Source organism: Heterocephalus glaber, unplaced genomic scaffold, assembly GCF_053883595.1.
Source record: "Heterocephalus glaber isolate CG9 unplaced genomic scaffold, H.glaber_assembly_v1.0 deba00001472, whole genome shotgun sequence".
NCBI lineage: Eukaryota > Metazoa > Chordata > Mammalia > Rodentia > Bathyergidae > Heterocephalus > Heterocephalus glaber.
The window spans coordinates 64,888,618-64,896,179 of NW_028258315.1; the positions used below are offsets into that span (position 1 = coordinate 64,888,618).

At 37.7% G+C, this 7,562-nt stretch overlaps 1 non-coding gene across 1 annotated transcript; it reads right to left on the reverse strand.

Moving 5' to 3' along the window:
• Positions 1-624: 624 nt before the first annotated feature.
• Positions 625-731, reverse strand: LOC147826382 (U6 spliceosomal RNA). Its single transcript, XR_015439629.1, has one exon. It is a non-coding gene; the product is annotated as a U6 spliceosomal RNA (small nuclear RNA).
• Between the last annotated feature and the right edge of the window lie 6,831 nt (positions 732-7,562).

Sequence of the window (7,562 nt, forward strand, 5' to 3'; positions counted from 1 at the left end):
TCTAAAGGGGTAGGAAAGTGGGAGTGGAAGGGGAAAGAAAAAATTATAAGAAAAGGAAAAAATGGAAACAAAGTCTTTGTAAATAGGGAATGGTGGAGGGGGTGAAGGGAGGGCAGGGGAATGGGGATAAAATAAGAACCAAGATACATCATGTACAGGTACAAGTACCCAATGATAAATGTAAACGTATTGTATACCTAAAATGTACCAATAAAAGAATTTAAGCAAAAAAATAAAAATACCACAGCTAAAGAAATAAAATGTATTTGAAATCATAAAAAAACCAAAACCAAACAAACAAAAAAACTAGATGGACTGAGCAGGTGCCAGGCAACTGCTGCATGAGCTGATTCCAAAGTATAATTTTCCCTGCCAAATGTACACACCTCATGCTAGCCTCACAAAACTGGAATAAGCCTTTGAAAGAAATTTGTCCTTGAAGCTTGTATCTGATATCGGCACTGGATTGCAGAACTTGTTGCTTATTTTGACCTTGAAAAAAAACCTCATAAACTTCCTTTTTAGGACTGCTTTGCATCCCGAAGTTCAGATGTGTTGTACTAGCATTATTTTTTTTTTTAAAGTTTGTTTTTATAGATTCATCAAACCTTAATTTCTCATCTCAAAAATATGGAACGCTTCATGAATTTGCATGTCATCCTTGTGCAGGGGCCATGCTAATCTTCTCTGTATCATTCCAATTTTAGTATATGTGCTGCCAAAGCGAGCACCTAGCATTATTGTTAAACCTAGCGGGTCTTATTTTTTTCTTGACTTCTGATATGTTGATTATTCCAGTGTGTATTGTTCATTCTCTATGCATTTGCATAATTTCTGTGGTTTGTTTTGCCACTAATTTCTAATGTCATTGTGTATGATCTGATAATATGCAGGGTATAATTTCAATTCTTTCACATTTACTTAAGCTTGATTTATAGGCTAATATATGGTCCATCTTGGAGAAAATTCCATGTGCTGTTGAGAAGAATGTGCATTATGTTACTGAGTGGAACACTATAGATATCTATTAAATCTATTTGTTTGAAGGTTTGGTTCAACTCTGATAATTCTTTGATTTTTTTGTCTAGTTGATCTATTTGTGATAGTGGAGTATTGAGGTCACCCACTATAATCATATTGATGTTTGTCTGATCTTTATGCCCAGTAGTGTCTGTTTTATGAAATTGGAAATGCCCATATTCGGTGCATATATAATTGTTCTCTTCCTGTTGAATTGTCTCCCTTAACCAATATATAGTGACTTTGCCTCTTCTGCTCAGTTTTGGCTTAAAGTCCTCTTTGTCTGAAAATAGGGTAACTACCGCTGCATGGTTTTGAGTTCCCATCACATGGAATATGATTTTTAGTCCGTGAATTTATTTTGGGGTTAAATGTATTTCTTGTATACAACATACCACTGTTTTGTTTCTTGATCCATCTGCCAATCTGTGTCTTTTGACTGTGAAATTGAGACCATTCACATTGACAAGTTATTACCGAGAGATACTGAGCTCTTCCTAGCATTGCATTATTTTTCTGTTACTAATTCCTTTTTTCCCCCTTTTACTTAATTGCTCACTCTACCTGGTGTACTCATTCTATTGGACTTCTATATTTTTTGCATTGTTAGCTTCATTGTCTCTTTCTAGGATATCCTTGAGAATTTTTGGGTGTGCTGGTTCATGGTCATAAATTTCTTTAGGTCCTCATCATGCAAATATTTTTCTATTAATTCTGAAAGATAGTCTTGTAGGAAATATCAGTCTGGGTTGGAAGTTGTATTCTTTTAGACCTTGAAACACTTCACTCCTGGCCTTTAAGTCTGTGTTGAGAAGCCTGCTGTAATTCTAATGGTTTTCTTTTATAAGTGATTTACTGCTTTTTCTCTAACAGCTTTTAAAATTCTGTAGTTGGACTTCTGGGATTTTGACTATGATGTATTGTGGAAAGGTTATTTTCTAATCATGGCTATTTGGGCTTCTACATCCTCATTTATCTGCATGTTAAATTCTTTCCCCCTATTTGGAAAGTTTCTATTATTTCATATGAAAACAGATTTTCATATGCCATTTGTGCTGTCCTCTGATTTTTCACTAATTCCAATTAACCTTAGTCTTTTTTGGGTCATCCAGCAGCTGTTGGATCCATTCTTCATGTTCTCATTTTTAAGTGATCTCTCAGTAACTAGTCACTGACAACAGCCCTATCTTTTAGTTCTGACACTCTTTCCCCACATTGGTCACTTCTGCTGCTCATATTTTCAATAGAATTGTTAATCTCCTGAATTTCAATTAGGTACCTTTTCACAGACTCTATTTTCTATACTGGACATTTATTTTTTGTATTGTTTTGTTTTGTTTAGCTCAGCTAGCTTTTCATTAATATCTTCTGTAGTCTCACTGGTCATTTTATTAGGTACATTATCACCAAGCACCTTATTGATCTGTTTTTTTAAGTCTACTGCATCATCTCCTCAAATAATTCAAATGTGTGGCTTTGAATTTCCTCTTCCTCAATGCCCCATGGATAAGCTTTGAGAAAGTTGGGAATTTGTGGAGACATTTTGTCGTCCTATAGGCTCATTTTTATTTTTATTTGTTTTATTGTGTTGAAGCTTGTGGGCTGATTATAGTGGAAGACTTTGTTGCTAGTATGGAGACCTCTTTAGTAGCATCTGCTTTTCAGTGATGCACTCTGGGCAGGGCTAACTATAGGCCTTTGCTTCTGTGCCGGAATCCCACCACCTCCATTTTTTTCAAAAGGGAGGCTGCAGTGTATTTGGGTCAGTACCCACTTTTTGGGAATGGGCCACAGTATTGTAGATGACACCAAAGCAATCCACGTAGCAGTATACAGAAAAAACCAACTGATAGCAACAACTATGTTGCCTTGGATATAGTAATATAATCAGCAACTATGATAACATCAAAGACAAATTGGATATTGACATACCCTAAGAACCAATAATGAATCACCCTTAACTACAGAAGAGATCTATAATTATAAACACTAAGACAAACCAAATATTGACCTACAGTAAATATCTACTGAACAGAACTTTACCTCATTAACAGTAAAATGGTATTCAATATTAATAGCATAGAGTTAACATCTAAAGATTCATAAAACTTAATGGTTATACTAGTAAAGATGGGGCAGGGAACCAGAGAATTAGAAAAGTAAAACTTGAGATATTAATCAATGGAAGTTGGAAGGAGAGAAAAGATAGGGGATCCTACCATGGTGTAAAAGAAAATTAATAATATTAGATAACTGTAATAGAAAATAATGAACAAGAAAAAAGAGCAAAACACAGGGAAATAAGAAAAAGAAGTGAAAAAGTTAAAACGAGAAAAGAAAAAACCCACAAACCCCAAAAAACCAATAAAGAAAAAGAAAAATGAAATCAATAAAAAAATTCCTGTGTTTTTGAACGAGTGGTTACTTTCCAAAATCTGCAGACTTGGAATCCAGCATGTCACAATTTTATCCACCAAGCTTTCCTCCCATGAGTTTGAGATGCCCTCCCTGTTCCAGGCACCACTCTGTCCAAACACTCCAGACTGTGGCAATCATTCAAATCAAGGCATGTCTTTGCTCACATTGGTAGATGGCAAAGTAATCAGCCTTATGGTCTCTGCTTGATGTAGGCCACAGGGCAGGGGTTCAAGCAGATGGTTGGACTTAATGTCAACACTTCCAGATCCAGCCTCTTCTGAAAGCCAGTCACTAGGCCTGGTTTCTCACTATGGAAGGTAGGACTTGTGGCCTTCATGGACTGAGGTTAAACTTCTCAGGGGGGTCTATGTCTAGCCTGCACCTCCTCCACAGCTATCTCCTGTGGATGTCTCTCATCCAGTCACTGTGGGAGGATGGTAACACAGGAAATTCTGAAGTGGCATACTTCTGTGGTTTGGTCTTTACCTTTTCTCAAAATGGACCCTTAATTAAACACTTGGTGAGAATATGATGGGTGGTACTCCAACTCTAGCTTGCTGTGAAGGAATCACTTTCAGAGTAAAACCCCATGCTATTTTTACAGCTTACAAGAGCCATGGGCTTTTATTGGGGTTAGAACGGCTGACCAGGTTCCTTATTTTTCCCTGGGACAGCCAACTAACTGAGACTTTCCTTCTCTCCCAGGGTGTTGGCCTCATCCATAATTATGTTTCTCTCCCAAGAAACTGGGCTCATCCGTGTCAGCTGGTGCCTCTGCTTTAAAATTAGAACAAAAAAAGTTTTTTCCTTTTTTACCTTTCATCATTTTGACTTTGAAGAAGAGCCAGAAATCACACTGTGCCATATCTGATAATTGAGGTAATGAATCATGTTGTAATGTTTTTTACAAGACTGCCCATCCTTTGAATGACACGCAGCAGTGGCACTCGCCATATTTTTTATCACACCTTATAAACACTTACAGAACTGCTTCAGAAAGTAGCAAGAACTCAATTGTGTTCAAAGCAAAGGGTAGTTTTTTGGGGGGGTATTAATAGAAATATGTCTTGTACTGTAATAAATTTAAACTTTCATGATATATTTTGATCACATTGAATACTGCCTCAGAATCTTCACCATACATCAGTTTTAGAACATCTGGGGAAATGGTAAACATGACAGAGTAATCTAAAATGTTTTCATTTGTATGGCAGCAAAGGCTGCTATGGGAAAACCAGGATGGTTCTGGACTATTTTTTCAAATATTTCATATTGTACACAGCATAATAACCAGAGTACTTAATGAAAGTGATTACCCAGAAACTGTGTTCCACAGAACAAAAATGGTATATCCATGGTGATAAGAGTTTTCTGCTAGATAAAATGGCCCCTGCCTACAGGAAACGAGTCACTCCAGAGAGAACAAAGACCTGCTTTTTCCCACCTCGCTCCCAGTCATAGCCAATCATCTGCCACCATGACACTCCCCCAGCCCTTATAAACCTCATCCAGCCAACCCCTGGTTGCTGTTCTTGCCGTTATTCAAGACAGCCCTGCAGCTCTGTCCCTTAATAAAAGCCTTGCTTTAGGTCTTGGTGTTTTCAGCTCATTTTACTTTTCTCACATGGACTAAAACATTATGCAATTAAAGACGGTTTCAAAGAAAATATGACTTTTAATATAAATGTACGCATGTACACACACACAGCCTATCCTTCCACCCATACACAGCCAACTTGTCCACTCATTTCTTCAAATACTAGAAAAATATTCCCGTAATTGCACCAAAGCCAGTAACGATGATTTCTCAATAGGGTATTCTGGAGAACTCTTTTTTTTCTAAAGTGTGCTACCCAATTTTTTAAAAAATTTAAGGTAAAAATTTCATCCACAAGGAGTCTTAATTTGTTTCAAATCAGAAAAATAAAAGTTTTTTTTCCTTTTGCTTCCTTTTTCAAAGATAAAGAAAAAATTCAGTATTTTAGCCAACAGCCTCCCGGGTACTGGTTTTGCTGCCAAGGATCAGGAAGCTACAACTAAGCAGAGAAAAGGCATGAGTGCCCTTATGGCCTATATGTGCTCTTCTTTCTACAGTTCTTAAGACTGAGTGATTTTTGAAAGAAGAAAAAAACCATCACACTTACACATCAGAAAATTAGAAAATGTTCTTATCCTTTAATTAGGAATGTCTAATTCAACAATAGTCAACAAAAAAGACAATCTCTACCAATATCCACATCCACCTAACCAGAACATTGTAACTACATGTTCAAGTGAAATTTTTGCCAAAAAGTTTGCTAAAGTAACATCCAATTAGTATCTAATGCTACTTAAAGTGGAATGCTTGTTTCTTGGCAATATATTTCCTGTATCAATCTTGGAGACAGCCTTGGCTTCAGAGCCTGTGTCTGGATTTAAATACATTGAGAATCATAGCTTTTTCTCCGTCACCTTGGGCCAACCTGCAGCCACCACAAGTGTTGGGCAGTAGATGATAGATAAAAGTACCCAAACTTATAAGCACACTACTAAATATAGTACAAATCTATAACTACTTTTGGAAAAAGTCTGGGATGTCCTAGGTATCAACCAGGAAGAGTTACTGGAGACCTTCAGGAAAAGTTCTTCCAGATTGACCTATGGTACTGACACTGAGCACAATGTAATCCTTTATCCTTCTCACTGGAATGAACAGGTAATACTGAGAGACTATCACCACTATTCTTCATTGAGAGGTGATGTGAGCTTGCTGCACTTTTCAGAAAAAGTGGTTACATATCTGCACTGAAGAAAAAATAAGCAACTCCTATATACTAATTGTCTCTCCTCCTGACTCCATGTTTAAAACACAATTTGTTTCCTTTCTCAGGGGTTGGCAAACTATCACACATAGGCAAAATATAGCCTGCCACCTGCTTTTATAAATAAAGTTTTATTGGAAGCTAGCTATACTCATTCATTATATAGTTCATTCATGTCTGTATTATCTATAGCTGCTCCTGCACTATAATGAAAATTGAGAGGTTGCGACACCAAATATATGGCCCGTAAGACCAAAAGAGCTGACACCTGGCACAGTATAGAAAAGGTTTGCTGATCCTCGATCTTTTTGATATAGTTGTCTCCATATGTAAGTTAAGGAGAAATTGCAGGAAGTTACATATGAATTTCACTAAGAGGCCGTCATTTGTACCCTAGGGAAAGCTATAAAAAGAGACAAGTTATATCTGTTGTCAGAAACTCTTCAGAAGGAAATTTTGCCAATTTAAGAAAATTACATTTAAAAAGAAAAAGAAGACCCTTTTTTCTTACAAGAATAGTAAAGCAGTCAAGCTGTGGGGCACGAGAAAACTCTTTGCACATCTCCCTCAGAACTCTTCACTCTCTATTGCAATATAAGATGAACCACCAGAGCTAGGGTCCAGATTGGCTGGACAAATGAGACTCCACCTTGGGGCAGAGGTTAAATATCTAGATAGTGCTTACTGTGTTTTTAAGAATGCGGACGCTGTGTGAAACCCTTTGAGTATTGCCGTATTTTGGGGTACAGAGATTTCTAAGCTTCAAAAGAATCAAAGCAGGGCTGGGGATGCACCTCAGCAGCAGCACAACTGCCTGGCAAGTGCAACGTTCTGAGTTCGATCCCCTGTACTGAGAAAAAACAAAGTAGTTGGGCATGGCAGCGCATTCCTGTATTCCTAGCACTTCGGGACACTGAGGGAGGAGGATTACAAATTTAATCCCAGCCTCGGCAACTTTGTGAGACCCAGTGTCTTAGTTACTTTCTTGTTGCTGGGACAAAATACTTGATACCCAGAAGTTAAAGGAAGAGTTTATTTTACCTCACAGTTTGTAGATGTTTTAGTCCACAGTTGGCTCGTTCCAAGGCAGGGTGGCATGGTAGAAGGCCATGGCAGAGGAGAAAGAGCACATGGCATAACAGAGGGAAGCAGCGAGACTTGGTTCTTCTTTCCCTTTTTATTTCGTCTAGACTATAAACCTACTGGTTAGTGCCACCCACACCAGACCCACAGTGGGTCTTCCCTCTTCAGTAAATTCAATCAGTACACTAATCCAATATCACACCCCCTTGATGCAGTCACTCCCAAAAACTCCACCTATGA